General features: G+C 56.7%; 1 long non-coding RNA gene across 1 annotated transcript; it reads right to left on the bottom strand.

The window, feature by feature from the left end:
* Positions 1-1123: 1123 nt before the first annotated feature.
* Positions 1124-14535, bottom strand: LOC119003292 (uncharacterized). Its single transcript, XR_005069928.1, has 3 exons — positions 14516-14535; positions 2325-2413; positions 1124-1275 (listed from the first exon to the last, which is right to left on the bottom strand). It is a non-coding gene; the product is annotated as an uncharacterized LOC119003292 (long non-coding RNA).
* Between the last annotated feature and the right edge of the window lie 3086 nt (positions 14536-17621).

Raw genomic sequence — 17621 nt, forward strand, 5'->3', positions numbered from 1 at the left:
AAGCAGAGCAAAGGTCAGTCGGCGCTCAACCCAGTGAGAAAAGGAGAGAATGGAAAGAATTTTAAGCAAGCAAACAAACACGAAAGATCTTACAGAAAACCTCTAACAAGTATCCAAGCAGAGAGAGACATCGTGTTGCATTCATAACATAAGAGTAGAATGCTGTGAAAAAGGAAAACCAGAGAACAAGAAAGAGCTCCAGAACTTTGAAACGGGAAGTGAAATGCACAACACAGGCTGTAAAAGGTGTCAGTGAAACCTTCTAGAAAGTAGATCGCTGCGGCCAGTGTGGGAAAAAGGCAAAGACACCATTTAAAGTAACGTGGTGGCCGCACTGACTGCCCAGATTCTTCACTCCCCCCAGTATCCGATCTTTTCCCAGGTGACGTTACAGTCTCCCAACTGAAGAGGCCTCTTGACTTTGAGTTCTGTCATTTGATGTTGGGGGGTGGGCACAGGGAAGGGGGTGGTGGAATCAGACCAAAGGCTTAAGAACTCTTGTGTCATTGGGTTCTTGCTCCCCAACCACCTCCACGAGACCAGTCCTAGTCCCCTGGCCCCACAGCAAGGGTGAGAAACATTTGGGGAGAGGAGAGCTCAGCTCCTCCCCATGACTCCATCCCAGATCAGCCACCCCCATCACACTCCGGGGTATAAACCAGTCACTATTAGCCACTCCACCAAGTTCGGCCTGAATCAGTGACCCTCAGCCACCGACGCATGCGCACAAGTCCTTATGCTGCCAGCCTCCAGGGTTGGGGTTGGTCGGTAGCATCGTTAGGACCATGGCTGATGCACACGTCAACTCAGGAACTGGTACCCAATTAACAGGAAAAATAGGAGGAGGATTATCGAAGAAATAGTCTAAGTAAGTTTCCCAGCACTAAAAGGCATGACTCTCCAGATTAAAGGGCCTCGAGTTCCTACCCAGTGCCCAGAACAATAGATGGACCCATGCCCAAGACATGTTATTATAAAATGTCGGAACCTACAAAAAGATGGCCCTGAAGGTAGGACTGGTCTCATACAAAAGGGCGTGAGTCAAGGTGGCTGTGAAAGTTCTCAGGAGCAGCCCTGGGTACTAGGGAACAGGGAAGGGATTTTAAATTCTCGAGGGAAATTGTTTTCCGTATAGCATTCCATACCTAGACACACAATTAAGGTAAAAGTTGAGAATATGAATATTGTTTAGATATGTAAGGATTCAGGAAACTCACTCTGCACACGCTTTTCCTTATTCAGCTTCCAGAGGATTCGCTCCAGCAAAAGTGGGAACTAAACCAAAAAAAAAAAAATGGAATCCAGGAAACAGGAGATTCGGCACAGGAGGCCGGCAGAGAGAGCTCCCAGGACTGGCAACCACGCAGCAGGCCTGGAGAGGAATGGGCCCGACTGAAACAGGAAATTCAGGGGCCCTGGAGGACAGAATCCAGAGAAAGGGAAGGGATTGGTAAACACCCTGACATAGAACTAACACTAATGCGGCAGATCTGACGCACCATTTGGAAACACTTAGGAAAAAGATGCAATTGAAAAACGTGAGCTCGTTACTACCTTTGGGGGTATTTATCCAGAGAGTTACTACTGGGTACCACCGTAGACGCTCAGAGTTTACTTCCCACTCACATCATGTTTCCCACTGAGCAGCCAGCCCTTCTTTTCGTATCTGCGGCCGTGGAACCCATGGCCCACCCCGTCTCCTTGCTGGCGATGGGAGAGGCGGAAGAGGCGCACGGGCTCCGAGCCAAAGGCACCGTCTAGTCACGGGGCCCTGACCCAACTGGGAGAGAAGTTGAGACACGTCGGAGAACAGGTGGATTTCTGACCAGCGCCCTCTTTGCCACACCAGAAAAAAATACGCGAGAAAGAAAACAGTGTGGTTCATTATACTCCATGCTGAAGTGAGCCACATTTACATAGTCATAATAACATTCTAGATTCGACAAAGAGGAACACTATGAGGAGGGAGGCGCGGAGCCGGTTGTAACAGAGTGAAATCCTTGTCCCCCAGAATGGGGGGACAACAGGTGGTGTCTCAAAGGGCAAAAGTGACGGACAGCCGCGCAGGCAGTTTGTTCAGGAATCTGAAGGCGAACGGCAGAAGCAGCAGCGGAGAGCGTTTAAAACGTGCCGTCCCCAGGAGAGCGAGAGCGGAGGTAGGAAGGCTGGGGACAGAGTGTGTTTTGTATTGTAAGCCTCTTGGTATTTTAATTTTTTCAATTTGCATATACTTTATTCCAACCGTTTTTCAAGCAAATAAAAAACACATCTTAAAAAAAAAACAACCCTGCATTTGCCAATCATTAATGACTGTTTGGTCTGACCTTCTATGGTCCTTGAATTCTAAGCATCCAGGGGAGACGCAAGCTTGCGTCACAATGAAGATTTGTCCAGATGCAAACCGTCTTGGGCCCTGGGTAGGAGAAATCAAAACCAGGAAAAGTCACCGTGTGGATCTGAGCAGGAGGGGTCCTGTAAGATCTTGAATGGCAAAATCTGACCCTGGCACCGCTGAAGCCTCCGCAGTCACCAGGGACCCTGCCGAGACCAGGCACCAGCGGCCCTGGGAGCTCGGGGGGAGAACGAGGCCATTTATGTCCCTTCAGGTACTGTGGGCATCAGCTGTAATGAGAACTGACAGGTACAATTGCTGGGAGAACATCCTGGCTTAGAGCTCAAGCTGCCCACTGTGGCTGGGGGCTTCTCAAGCTGTCAGGAGGGTCCCCAAACACTTTGATGCAGCAGCCAATCTGGCCTTCAACATTAGCATCTCATTAGCATGGGCAGAGCCCAAAGCAGGGCCTGGTCACTAGCCCACTTCGGGTGGAGAGGACAATGAGGAGCCCAGCAGCTCTGCAGTCCCACCCAGTGGCCAGAGGAGGTGCAGCAGAGCCTTGTGCCCTCCCTGGGCAAGGACACGGACTCCAACTTCTTCCCTGAGTTCTCTGCCTACTGTCACAGGGAAATTAGCCGCAGCCACTAGAGGCAAAGCATCTTCCCTCAGTGGTCACGTCGCTCCTGGCTCCACGTCCGTCAGAGGCTGAAGATGACCTCCACCGCGGCCCCTCAGAGCCTGGCCCCACCTCCTTCCCCCACACCCTTGAACCTGAGTCACACCCACTTCTGGACGATGGGTGCCAGTATCACCCAATGGACACAGGGCACACAAAGTCAGGCCACGGGGAGGGGGGGGGTTCCACACACGTTCAGGAGGGACGCTAAGCCCTGGCTGCCAGTCTTCTTGGGGCTTATCCTCCACTCTTCACTGCTGGCAGGAGAGGTAGTCAGGGTCTGGTCCCCAGGCTCCAGGAAGAGGCTGCAGGCTTACCCCTCACCACCATTCATAGTGCTCCTGGACCACTCCCCCCAAAACTCCTGGGCCCTTTGTTCAAGGAAGGGGACATGAAGGGCAGGGCAGGGAGCACACAGGGGGCATGTATTGGAGGGCCAGACCAGGAGGGGGGTGCATTGGAGGGCCGGGCTCTGGGACCTGAGCTGCTCCCTCCCAGTGTCTAACCCTCAGCCTCCCTCTGCGGAGGGCAGCAGCGTGGGGCCAGCTGTGACATTCTTTCAGCCTGATGATGGGCTGATGCTGGGCTTCTTCATCTCCATTCCCACAGAAACCAAGGTGACCGAAGCTGCAAGGTCACCGGCTCCACCCTCTGTTCCCCGGTTAGAAGCCAAACCAAACCAAACCAGACAAAAAACCAGCCCTTGAGAGATTCCAGAAAGCCAATCCAGCCCGCGGACCACAGCAGCTTGGCTGAGGCAAGGGTTCCGGAGACCCCCTGCCGAGGTGCCTCTCCCGGGCTCCTCTCCCGGTGGGGACATTCCCCCAGCAGCCCGTTCCAGTAAACAGCAGGAGGGACGCTGGGGGCCAAGCACTAGACACCGGATGGATGAGATAATCATAAATCCACACACTGCAACCAAATAAAATTATCATGATGTGAAGTTAAATTATTAATTAGCACCTCCAAAAAAAGACCAGAACCACCTGGCCTTGATCTTGGAAGCTGTCTTTCTGAAAGCAGCAGAATCATCAAAATAGTTTCTCAGTGCTCGGCAGGGTGGGCGCAGCACCTCCCAGCCCGCGGTTGCCAGAAGCCTGGTGGCCAGGCGTCCGGCCAGGCGTCCAGCCGGGCAGGCCGAGTGGGACCAGGACCAGCCAATTCAGACGGGGTTAGCAAGGGGTTAGTGATCCATGTTTTTATGGCCAGGAAACTGAGGCTGGCTCAGGACAGATTGGGAAGTTTGTATACAGAGTTAGGAAGGGAGGGAGTCCTGCGCCTTCTGCCCGATCGCCTGGGAACTAAGGATGCTCACGTATCCAGTGAACTTCTACTGAGTTCCTTCTGTGTGCCAGGCACCAAGAACACAGAGGGGAAGCCCTAGGTCCCTGCCAGTAAGGAGCGCACAGCCTGATAGGCTGGCCCAGCGGATCAGCTGTTTCTTCTGTCTTCTGGCACTTCACCCCCCTCAAATCATAGGATTTATCCCTGTATCTGCACCAGCATCAGCACCAGCATCAGCACCCTCTCCCACCACCACCTCCGATACCCCACGCGTGCTCATTGACTCCTAGAGCCACCGCCGCTTCATGAGAAGGGAGGAGCTCGAAAGAGCCTCTCTCTCACCAAGGCCTCCATCCGCTCTGCGTGAATCACGACCCCGTGGGACCCTCCCAGCCATCAGGCTCTTTCTCACTGCCTCATAAATCAGCCCGTGGCATCAAGGGAGCAATTTTTCACTCACTCATTCATTCATCCATTCATTCAACAAGCATTCACCAAGCGTCTACAAGGAGCCATCTCAGGACCAGTTCTTGGAGATGCTGGGGGGAAAATGATCCAGGACCTCCTTACAAAACGCTGGTGGGATGGCGGGAGAGGCAGACTAATGACCAAGCAACAGCAACGCGGTGTCGTGTGTGTTCGCTCTGCCCAGCCCGCCTGCCGGGTGTAACCTGGGCTGCCCCCATTTTACAGACGAGAAAACCGAGCTCGGGGAGGTTCAAGACCTTGCCCAAGGCCACTCAGCTGCAAAGTGGAAGGGTCAGGATTTGCACCTGGGCTGTCTGACTCCTCAGGGGCTGTCTTGGCCCCTCCGATAGGGTGGGTCACCCCTTTGATGAGCGACAGGTGACGGAAGCCGCCGCCCAAGCACTGAGGGTGGGCTGCGTGCAGGTCTTTGACTCGGGCTTGGGGGGCTCTCAGCGAGGCACGGTCTGCCCCAAGCGCACAACGGGCACATGACTTGATTCTGCAGGACTCGGTGTTCAGCTCAGATGGAGACGGGGGTGGAGCGATCTCCATCCCTGCCTCCCACGAGCTCCTTCCAGGTGCACCAACGGGATGGACCAACGGGATGGACCGTCCGGCCCAGACTGCTCCAGCCAGAGGAGGCCTGCATAATTCATGGCCAAGGCCCGTGGCCCAGTCCTGGAGCAGCTTTCTGGTGGCCGCGTTGGAGGTGGGTGAAGGCCAGGGCAGCTGGACCTGGGTTGGGCCTGTGGTGGGGTTTTGAGAGCCTCTTACAGCCAGGAAGGGAAGAATAAACAAGGCTCAATGAATTATTCAGCCCAGCAGCTGCTGATGCAGCCTGGGGCGGGTGGGGGGAGGCATGACAGCATGGGAGATCTGATGTTTCTGCGCAGCCAGGTGTGCCCACTTCGGCCAGGCTCTGACCAGAGCCCAGGGGGCAAGGGGAAATGGACATGAGGCACAGCACCACCCCTCCCAGGAGGGCGGCGGGGGCTGGAGAGAGACAGATGCTGAGTCCCCATGCCGGGAGTGCCCGGAGGTGCACACAAAGGTAGCAGAGTGGACTCGGAGGGCCGGCGGAGCCGGGCTCGGTCAGGGCAGAACCAGAGCAGCGCTGCCTTGGGAAAGCGCTTTCACCTTGCCGGGTCTCAGGTTCCTCAGCTGGAGAAGGAAACCGTGAGCATGGTTTGGGTAGAGCCAAATGCTCCCAGGTGGCCAGAATAACTACTTCACTGTGACTGGAACCCCCCACTCCTGGTCCAGCCCTGGGCCCAGTCCTGGGCACGGAGTGAACTGGCAGGGCCTCTTCCATCTCTCAGGCCTGCAAGTCCAATCTCTGGGCCTTCAGAAGCTTCCTCCATCCTCCTCCCCCTGCTCCCCGCCACCCCCCCCACACACACCCTGCTCTTTTCTCACCTCTCTTCGAAGGGAATCCTGGGGGAGGCAGCTTCGCCTGTGAGCCCTGCTGCGAGCGTTCACTCAGGGAAAAGGTTGGGATGTCTGTGGTCCTCCACTGAGCTGGCCCCACACCCCAGTGCAAGCAGCACAGGGCAAGAGGCCTGGAACCAGATTGCTGTGTGACTTCGGGTCAACCCCTTTCCCTCTCTGGGCCTGGGGGTCTAGACAAGAGGTCCCTCAGACTCCTTTGGCTCTGCCCTCAACAACAATAAGACAAAGGTGGGAGAGGGGGGCTGGCTGACCGTCCCCTCTGGCTGGGCCTCTTGGGGGTAGAGGTGGTAGTTGCTGAGCTTTTCGGGAACCCGGGGTGAGAGTCAGGTCTTCCTTCAGAAGATCCCAGTTTCCCAGAGTTCCACGCTCTGAAGACAAGGGTGTAACAGTAGCCAGAGACTGTAAGGGCTCCTCAGAGCCACGCCCTCCTCACACCGCACCGGGCCCACAGCCTCACGAGGCAGGACGGTGTCCTGGTTATGATCCCACTATGAGAACAGGGCAGCAGCAGCCCAGAGAAGCTGGGTGCTCAGAACCCCAACACACAGTCAGAAGGGAGCAAAGCCCATGCTGCAGCCTCAGGCCAGACTTGCCATCTCCGGCGGCCATGAGTGAGGCTGGCTTCTGAAGCAGAGCCTTCGTGTGGCCCCTGACGTTGCCGAGACCGGATTCGTCCTGCCTGCACCCCCAGTGCACCCCCACACAGGCTGGGAGGAGACAGCAGGACATTTCACAAACTCAACCAGGGGCCAGTCCTGGCTCTGACACGTACCAACTGCGTGCCCTTCAGTGGGTCTCTTACCCTGGTCGAGAGGGTTCACGCCTGACATGCTGGGGTAAGAATGGCAACCCCGGCCTCAGATGCCACTGTGTGGCTGTGGCTGGCCTGTGCTCTAGGTGTGACCCCCACGTGGCTTGGGTAGTTCAGGACAGAATGGGCTGGAGCAGAGAGGAGGCGGCCTGGGTGAGGAGAGGGGCCTGGTAGATGGGAAGAGGGAGGAGGGTGCTCTGGGCGGAAGCCCAGAACAGCTGCCTAAGTGCTCGGTAATAAATAAGTGATATCGGCCACCACCTAATGTTTCTACCGGGCTGGCCAGCCAGGGTGGGAGGGGAAGTTTATTATAGACCCAGCTGCCTTCTGGGCTCACTCACAAATTGAACCTCATGCATCCTTAATGAGCTCAGGGTGACAGCCTGACCCTAAGGGCACAGGCCTCCCCCAGAGCTGGAGGGCACAGGCATTTAGGAAGCTTCTGGGAGGCACACAAGCAGAGGACCTGCAGGGCTGACCTGCCGCATCCCTTCCATCCTGGTGAGGACGGACGGAGAGAAAACAGGAGGGCTGGGCGCCCTTGGCTGGGTGCCTGGGCGCTCACCCACCCTCTTTGCAGCCTCTTTGTTCCCAGGTCCTCCGTTGGCCCACCTGCAGCAGAGAATCCTGGAGTTTGGAAAGCTGTGGTCCAAATCAAGGACCGCTGGTGTGTCCACTAGGGGGAGTTGGTAAACACCCCAGAAATAGGCCTCGCACGCAGGTGGGAAGGAGTAAAGGGCAAGAGGCACCTGCCCCCTTCCCGGCAAACTGCCGCCGCAAAGACACAGTGACTCAGCTGGGGCCTTCGTGTTGTCCCTCATCAACCTGCTAGGGCTTCGAAGACCCCCAAACTAAAGCTCAGGGCAGGAGGGGTTCCTGGAGCCCCCGGGAGCTGGGACCCACAGAAGCTGCCTGCCCATCCGCCTGGCCGGCTGCGTGACTTCAGGAGCTTGTGTCTCTCTGGGCTCCTGCACCCTGTCTACTGACAAGGGAGAGTCACCTCGCCACAGTGGGCATTCCCATCACTATCTTTATCTTTAAAGGTGCCAGAGGCAGGCGCTGAGAACCCCAAGTCCCAGACTCTAGTTTTGACGGGGCCACTAACTCACATGACAGGCAGGAGAAAAGGGCCCTTTTCGCCCCCCATCTCCCTGTCCATAAGCAGTAGTGTGTAGTTTCTGCAGTTCCTCCCGTGTCTAAGAGTCTGTGCCCAGAAATAGTAGGGTGGATCTTTAAAAAATTAAAAATAGAGTTACCATATGATCTAGCAATTCCACTTCTGAGTATACACCCCCCAAACGGCGAGGCCGAGACTCAAACAGATACTGGTCCCCCCGCACAGAGCAGCAGCCAAGAGGTGGGAGCAACCCGAGTAGCCATTGCTGGATGAATGGGTAACACGATGCAGTCCGTTCACAAGACGGGCTATCATTCAGCCTTAAGAGGAAGGAAATTCTGATCCATATGACAACATGGATGAACCTTGGAAACAACATGCGAAGTGAGGGAAGCCAGTCACATAATGACAAACACTGCGCGGTTCTGCTCGTGTGAGGCACACAGGGGGCCATATTCAGAGGGACGGGAAGCAGAAGGGCAGTTGCCAGGGGCCAGGAGAGGGGAGCGATGGGGCGTTATTTTCAATGGATACACCGTTTCGATGTTGCAAGAGGAAGAAGATCTGGAGATCGGTTCCACAATAGCACTTAATAATGTCTAAGAGGTTAAATTTTGTGTTATGTGTATTTACCACATTTAGAACATCTTTTAAAGAAAGAAACTGTGGCCAGGAGTTCAATGCAGAGGTCTGACACATCTTGCATACCAAGTATATGTCCTTAAAAAAAGAAAAAAGAAAAAAGACACCGAGGAGATTTGTTATTTAAAGAAAATTGTTTTATAGCCTTTTGTGACAAGGAGAATCCTCTCTAAGTGGGAGAAAGCCACCCTCATCCAGCAGCTGCGTGTCAGTCATGGGCTATCAGGTTCTGTGACACCAGGCACATTGGTCCTCACAAGGCCCCGAGCACCGAGCCAGCGTCCTGCCCCCGGTATGAGGCTGGCACAGCAGATGCCCTGTGCCTGCTGCTGGGGGAATAACTCCTGGGGTGTTGGGTTTGGCGCTGCGGGCCCTCTGTGGTCTGACTCCAGGAAAACTGCAGACCGCTGCCCCCTCCTCCGCATTGGCTTTGGGGGTGTCCTGGCCCTGTCCTCTGCCCGCAAACGTCACCCCTCAGGGGTTGTCCCCTCGGAGCCGGCCTCTTCCTCTACCCTTCCACGCCCAGCTCCCTCGGTTTCTCAGTTAATCCTTCGGATTCCTCGTCTGCCCACCAGCCAGATGCGTGAGCTCCTCAAGAGAGGGGCTGCCTCTCGCCCGTTCAGAACCCGCCCTCAGCCCGGCACACAGTGGCTGCTGCTTGAAAGTGTTTGTGAAGACAAGGTGAGAGTGAGCTGCGGTGCCTCTGTGTTCTCTGCCAATGGGAAAACGAAGTCCCACGGCGCCCGTGCTTTGCCAGGCAGACCACCAGGAACTCACCCCTGACCTCTTGGTCAGAGGCTCAGATGCAGGGACCAGTCACTGCATCCCACACACCGCCCAGGTGCTTTCCATCTGATCTCACTAAGTTTTTCCAAGAGCCTCACAGAGCAGGTGCTGTTACTACGCCCATTTCACAGATGAGAAAGTGGAGGCCCAGGAACTTGCCCTGGGTCTCGCAGCAGGTGGATGTGAGCTGGGATTTGAACCTGGGCGTGCAGGTCCACAACAGCCCCTGGTGCTATGTGAGTGCAGTTGCCTCCCCTGCTGCTTGCTCCCTGGGGTCCTCGGTAGGCTGGGACACAGCCACCACCTGCCCCCAAGAGCTGGAGGCTGAGCCCAGCATGGGACAGGGGTGACAGCAGCTTCCCTGGGAGGCGCCACCCTCCCCGGGCGGCTGAGACAGTTGGGTGGCACTGCCTCCCCTAGTTAGCGTCCTGATGGCTGACTGATAGGCTGGGCTGAGCATGCAGCTGCCGCGGCTGCTGCCTCGGCAATTCTCTGAATTGGCTCTGTGCTCACTGGCTTGTCGGAAAAGTACATGAAAGCTGTAGAAGAGAGGAGCCCTCTCTCCCCTGCCTGCCCGCTGCTGCAGCACGGTCCCCCCGCAGCCAGAGGGACAGGGCACAGGAGGTCTCTGGGCCCCCAGAAGAGCTGGATTCCTGCAATCTCCTTGTCACAGATGGAAAAACCGAGGCACAGACGGGCGGAGTAACTTTGCCAAGGTCACGTGGGTACTGAGCTGGGGTCTGAGCCCAGACAGTCTGGGCTCTGGAACCCAGGTGTGCAACCACCCTACTGTTCCGCATAGTCCTGGGCACCGGGCAAGCATTTCTCCTCACAGTGGAGTGGAAGCAGAGGCTCCCTTAAACCACCTGGCACCATGCACAGGAAGTTAAAGGGGAAGGCAAGATTTGAACCAGGGGCTGGCTGACTTCAAAGTGAGCCTCCTGTTTCGGGTGAGGAAACCGAGTCTCCAAGAGACTAGGTGGTTTACTTTTTAAAAAATCCTCACCTGATTACGCTTATTGATCTGAGAGAGAGAGAGAGACATCAATGAGTTGCCTCCCGTACACACCAACCAGGGATCAAACCCCCACCCCAGGTATGTGCCCTGACCGAGCGTCAAACCCACAACCTCTCGGTACACAGGAATGCGTTCCAACCAACTGAGGCACCCAGCCAGGACTAGGTGACTTACGTTTGGTTACACCCTGCAGTTGGGTAGCAGGGCTAGGGGTGGACCCCAAATTCTTTGATTTAATATCCAAGAAAGACATAGGTTCCCGACAAGGAGGGAACCTCCGTTCTGCTAACAAACCAGGAGAGGCCCTTCGCAAGGGCAGCATCAAAGACAGACCTTAAAGTCTGCAGCCCGGTGGAGGGACCTGCGCGAGCTAAGGCAGAGCTGCCCGCAGGCTGGTGGGGTGAAGGGCAGGACAGGTGCGGAGCGATGGCCCGGCTACTAGGAGAGGCTGGTGGATGTGAAGCCTCTGCCATTTGACCTTTGCTACTTGACCTTAGGCAAGTAGCTCCACACCCCTCCATGTCTCATTTTCCTCATTTGGAAAATGAGGATGGCCGTAGTAAATGCCCCTAGAGGCTCGGGGAGGGTAATACATAAAACACGGAGAAAATGCTGAAGCACCTACTGTGTGCTGGCCCCAGGTTAGAAGCTTAATAGAACAGCATTTGTATCCCATTGATTTAGCAAGGCCAGTACCAGTAACCCCATTTTACAGATGAGGAAACTAAGGCTCCAAAAGACTCAGCATCTTAGCCAAGTACACAGTGCAGGCGGGATTCGAACTCAGGCTGGACTCAAGAAGCGGCCCAACTTACAGACCAAGGAACGAGGACCTTATTGGCTAGTGCACCTAGAGCGTCCCTGCAGGTTTGGGAGTTGGGCGGAGGTGCAACTGCCAGTGGCTGAGGAGCCCCTGGCTCAAAAAGCAGGGCTTTGCACACACTGCCCCCACCTTTCCGGCTGCCCCCCCCAACCCCTCGTCTGTGCACTGCGGACGACCCCTCCCATCCCGGTGCTGAGGGGATAAAACCAAGCATGCAGCTCCAGGAAGATGATGGGAAGCAGGCGCTGTCTCCTGTCCGCGGAGAGAGGGCCAGAGGGATCAGACCGAGATGGAGGCAGGTGTTCAGACCTGCGCCCAGATGCACCCCCCAAACCCAGGCTCCCAGCCGCCCTCCCCCACCTGCCGGCTTTCAAGAGGGGGTGGGAGGTGGCAGTGGTCCAGCAGAGAGGAGGACCCAGCCTGGTGAGGGAACCCTCGGCCCTGGGGCAGCTGCCCCCCTCTGGGAGTTGCCTCCTAGCCCTGCGGGGGTGGGGGGCGGGGGGGGCTCAGGGCTATGGAGTCAGACAACCTGGATTTAAATCCTTATCACTTTCAGCTGCAAGACTTGGGGCAAGTGCCTCAAATTCTCCCGGCCTCAGTTTCATCATCTGGAAAATGGGGGTGCTCATAGTGTGCAGGGGTTGAGGGAGGTTGAGGGGTTGAGGGAGGATAAAACAGAACATGTACTAATTGCTTAGAACAGCCTCTGAAATGGACAGCGCTGTGTGTGTTTGCTATTATTAGTAGTATCATCACTATTAATAGACATGGTTTCTGATAAACAGACAGTCTTTTCCGGACTTGCACCAGGGTTCAGAATTGCAAGTTCAAGCACTTTCTGCGATGACATGTATTATCTCATTTAATCCTCACAACGACCTACAAAGGGGGGCTTTCCTTTATCAGAGGAGGAAACTGAGGCTCAAAGGGGTCACTAACTTGCCCAGTGTCACTGAGCCAGAAAGCGTGGAGCCGGGAGTCACAACCCCCACTGGGAGATTAACTGAGCCCAGAGGTGAGGAGAGGACAAAAACAGAAAAGAACAAAAATGCAGGGAATGACAGTCCTCCCCATCCCCATTGCCTGGCAGAACCAGAAACCCAGGCCCAGTGGGCGGAGGGGCCTTGGCTGAGATCACCCAGCAAGTCCACAGGATGGCAGCCAGGACTTGGCACAGGCGGGGGCCCAGAGCCTGTGGTCTCCTTACAATACCACGCAGCCCCCAAGGCCCAGGGCGCAGGGACCCTCGGGAGAGTGTGGGAGGTGTCTGCCCCTGCCCGCTCCTTGCCGAGGGCCACTCTAACCCCCAGAGCATGGGTGTGGCACCACGGGCAACACCACGGCGGCACCATGGCACAGTCACAAAGATGGAAGATTCAAATGAGAGGCGCCAAAGTTGGGTGAGGAGAATGGACCCCACAGGACTTCCCAGGGGAACTGAGGAGCTGAGGGGGACTCCTGCTTCCATGGCAGTGGGGGTTGTCCTGGGGAGCCGTGTGTTGCTTTCCCATGGGGAAGCCTGAATGGCCCACTTTGTAAAAAGCCCCAACCAGCTGAGATGACATACATGAAAATGCCTAGCAGGGTACCTGACATACGCAGGGGCCAAAAACATCCATGTTTCCTTCTGTGGGGGGCATTCCCAAGTTAGAGCAATTAGTTCCCTGAAGGGGGCCCATTCTTTCTTGATCTGGGCATTTCCTGAGCACCTACTATGTACAGGGTGTCACACCGGAAAAGCCCCTTCCTGAGGCCACTCTGAGCCCAGGCCAAACGCCAGGCAGTGCCCAGCAGGCCTCGGGCTCTCTGTAGGATGGCATGGCCTTACACTGCCATTCCTCTCAAATGTTCCAGCTGGCCTTGAACTTCCACTGCCGACCTCCAAAGACATCCTAACCTCATCTCACCTCACCCATTCGATGCGGGGCTCATCACTGCGTCTTCTCAGACTTGGATTTCTTGAACATGACGCAGAGGGTCAACCCATCCAAGGCGTGACACAGGCACACAATTGGCATGGTTTTACCACAAGAAAAAGGCAAAGGTGACTTTAAAGATGGCTCCAAAGGTGTGCTACCCTCCTGGGTTTCTGGATATGACCTACGTGCCCCCCTGAGCTGGGAGTTCGATATCCCTCAGGCTCGGCGGTCCCAGACTGCCCCAGGAAACCCCTCCCACTGGAAGAGGGATGCCCTGGGACGGGACAGTCCTGCCTGTTCTCCAGGGCAGAATCAGGTATGAGGCCCCGTGCTGTTGGAGCTTGGTGTCTGCTCCCTCTTGGCATCCCCTGCTGTGCCAGGAAAGCACGAAGGACTCAGTGCCGGTATAGCTCCCAGCTCTGCCCCTTTCTAGCTGTGTGACCAAGAGCAAGTTACTGAACCTCTCTGAGCCTCAGTTCCCACGGAGGGAGATGATAACTATCCCCAGGGCCGGCAAGAGGCTGCAATGAGATAATTCAACAAGAACAACTCAAATTTTGCCTGACTCACAGGAAATGATCAATACAGGGAAGCTGTGATGATTATGCCCAAGTCCCCACCTCCAAATCAATCGCTCTGTTTCTCAGGGGCCCCTGCGCGCTGTCGGCCCTGTGCCCTGTGGGAGATGAAACCGAGCAAAATCCCTTCCCCTGGCAGATCTTCCCCCCTCCCACCCTGTCCTCAGAGGATCGGGGCAGCCACACACGGCTGGGGACAGCTGCTGGTTCCATTAGCAGCAGAGAAAGGAGCAGAGACGCACATTCCCCTAAGAGCCAGATTATTTTCCACTTCACCCGCTGGTAATGGAAGCAGAGTGAACACAGGGCCGACAGGGAGGGAGGCTGGAGAAAAGGCAACACAAACAGGACCCGGAGTGCCTATTACCCCCCAGGCGCCTTGCCCATGGCCCCAGAACAAGCCACTCAGAGACTCCAGGGCAACTCCAGACCCTGGACACTCTGCCTGTGCCCCTCGCAGGCCCAGGGGGAGATCCCGCTGTTGGCCAGTCGGTGTCTGCCTGCTCCCCAGGACCCGTCTCAGCTCACAAGACGGGAAAGTGTTCTTGAGCTCCTGAGCATCAGCCCACTTCTTCCTGCCTGTCCACCCTGGGACTGAGCGTTGCAGACCTGCATGAGGACTCCTGAGGGTCAGGGACCTGCAGGCCAGACCATGGATGGCTGCATTCAGAGAGCAAGCAGTGTCAAAGGCTAGATGGGAGGAGGGCCAAGCCGCCCAGCAAGGGCAGGAGCAGCCAAATGGGGGTTCTGGGCAGGTGAGGAGAGGGCAGCCGGGAGACAGCCGAGGGAACGGGGCTCTGTTCCTAGAAGACCCCATGTCCCAGCAGAAGTGGCTTCCCGAACATAGAGAGCAGGCAGGTCCCTGAATGCAGAGTTGGCTGGGGCCAGGGTCAAAGGTCAGACCCTAACCGGGAGCTCAGCTGAGTTCCCCCCCTCCCCTGCCACCCCTTCCCTGCAGAGAGAGCTCATTATGCTCTGGACACAGCTGTGGCCACAGAAAGTGTATGGGGTCCAGATGACCCAGGGACAGGCAGAAAACCAAACCAGGGCTACACTCCCGGCATCCCCAGATGCAGGGGGGGGCGATGCCCATTCCTACTGAGCAGCTGGGTAGGTGCCACTTTGGGCAAAGTGTCCGGGCTCCTCTGTGAGACAGGGCAGGCAGGGTCGGAAGTGCTGCCCAAAGGGGCTCAGCAGTGGGTCTCGGGGGCGCTGAGAGAGGCAGCAATGCTGGCTAGAGGGCTGACAGGGTCCTCAAAGAGCGAGGCCAGGGAGGCCGAGCCAAGGTGGGGAGCCAGGACTAGACTGTAAACCCCTTCCTGGAAGGGCTCAGTCTAGTCAACTTCCTGTGCTTGGCACAGAGGGGTGCTCATTAAATATTCATGGAATGAATGAATGAACGAGCAAAGAAATGAACCGAGGAACAGACAGACCATGAAAGGTTAACAGTGCGCACGCTGGGTGTGCCTTCTTTTTCTGGGTCCTAGAGCACTGCACAGCTGGGCCCAACTCTGTACCACGTGACCACTCTGTGACCATTCCGTGCCCAGGCCTCCACGCCCTGGCAACCCACTGTTGTAGAGAGAGGGCCATCCTGGGAGTCAACCACGCTGGTTTGCCTCCTGACTCTGTCTCCGATGGATGTGAGCCGGCCATCCCTGCAGCCCTGGTACTCACCAGTCAGCCGTGGGGCCAGGCAAGGTGACTCCCAGGTCCCTTAGCGTGTCAGGACCCTCTGCTTCTGGAAGACTCGGGGGTGGCGCAGACTGGTCCCTGGCACTCACTGGTGGTTTCACTGCCTTCCCAGCAGAGCCCCTCGAGGTGAGCTCCCAAGACAGGGCCAGCTCCTCAGACACCCTCTGTACCCTGCCCACAGCGCCCAGCACAGTGCCATCACGCTGCAGGTAGGTAGCCGCATATATATCAGACCCTGAGCCCTTAGGGCAGAAAAGGACCTCGAGGGACCTGGTCCAGCCCAAAGCCATCAATGGATAATTCAATTCAGAGCCACACACATTCATTAAGTGCCTACGGGGAACCAAGCTCATGCCAGGCACAGTGGGACAAAGATAAACGCAGCTTGGGATTTGCAAAGATGGCGTTTTTCTGCTTGTTTCTTTGTTTCACTCCATCGAGCTGACCCCCGACCCCCTGGCCCTGGGAGGGCAGGGCCTCCAAGGCCTGAGAAGAACGCCCCCACCACCAGGATGGGCGTGAGACCTCTGTGGCGCAAGGCAGCTGAGAGCCCCTTTCGCCAGCGGTGCTGGGCTCTGCTGGGTGGACAGGCTTGGAGGGGAAGTGAACAGCTCCCCAACAACAAGTTTTAGGAGATGAGCTCCTAGAGGCCTCCCATTGGACTCTGTCCCTGGGTGTTGCCATGACACTGGCCAGCCACCGGCCTTCCTCCCCATCCAGTTAAGTATCTCCACACGTCCTGTTCCCCTTCTGGCCCCCTCTGCTGGCCTGAATGCGCTGGTGACGAGGGCAACACTGAGTCCGGGCAGTTACGTGAGCAGCCAATCGCAACACAGCAGGGGACAACAAAAGAGGTGGAGGAAGGAGGCCCGTTCCCTCCTGTGAGGAGACACTGGCAAACCCTCTTTCAGAGCGACAGGAAAAGCGACGGGGACAGGAAAGAGAGGAGTGAGGCCTCGCGTCTGCTTTGAGATGAAACCGTCCTTCCTCTCATTTCTAGACTCCATTAAGCACTCTGGAAGAGATGGGAAGTGATTATGGAGAGAGAGAGAGAGAGACAGAGAGCGTGCTTGTGGGAGGGAGAGAAGGAGGAAATACAGGGGAGGAGAGCACAGTGGGCCCAGGCACTGGGTCCTGCACGCACGCACCCACGCTCACACACACAGAGCCCTTATCTGATTAAGGATCCAAGGGAAGTCAGAAAGCTCTGGAAAATTAAAATGACCCTCAGGGTTAACCAGGCAAGATCTGCAGGCAGATTACAAAACCCAAGTGGAGTGGGGATTTCCTTTGCTGGGGCGAGCTCCCCAGTCTCTATGCCTTAGGCGGGAGGGCTGCAGGTCAGCCACAGAGGGGGTCAAGGGCAGTGTCTGCCCCCGCTGAGCCGCAGTTCTCCCGGCAGGCCCTGTGGACAGCCGGTGGGCGGCCTACGTCGCTCGCTCTGGAAGGCAGGGTGTCACGAGGGTACCAGGGACAGGCACCGGGTCTTTTAGTCTGCGCAGAGGCCTCGGAGATAGATGCCGTTTCCTCCTTTGTTTCCTGGTTTCTGACCCTGGCCTCCGCCGAGGATGTAAGCATTCTGGGGATCAATGCAGCCGCCTCCCTAAACCCCGACCACAGGGCTGAATGCCTCGGAGCACTGTGGGCCACCTGGGTCAAGCCGTGACTTCAGGCCAGTGCCCTTCCTCCCTGGGCCTCAGTTTCCCCTGCTGTAGCTGTGGCACAGCAGGATTTTAGGACGACCTGAGGGTGACACTGCACCGCCCGTAGGGAGCTGCCCACACGCAGGGAGCCGGCAGGCCTGTGGCCTCCCTGTCCCACAGCTATAGAAACGCTGCTGGTGACGTGAGCGGCTCCGGGCTCCCAGGGACGGGAGAGGGTGTCAAAGCCACAGGGAACATCTGCTCAAAGCGGGAGAGCGGCCTTTCCCGCGTGCCCAGGGGGCTGCTTGCCAAGAGCTGTGACATGTTTGCAAACCTCCCAGAATCCGTGCGTTTAGGAAGCTAACCGGTTTCCTGGC

The sequence above is a fragment of the Sturnira hondurensis genome, unplaced genomic scaffold (assembly GCF_014824575.4).
Source record: "Sturnira hondurensis isolate 20B ecotype Veracruz unplaced genomic scaffold, ASM1482457v3 Scaffold0001221, whole genome shotgun sequence".
NCBI lineage: Eukaryota > Metazoa > Chordata > Mammalia > Chiroptera > Phyllostomidae > Sturnira > Sturnira hondurensis.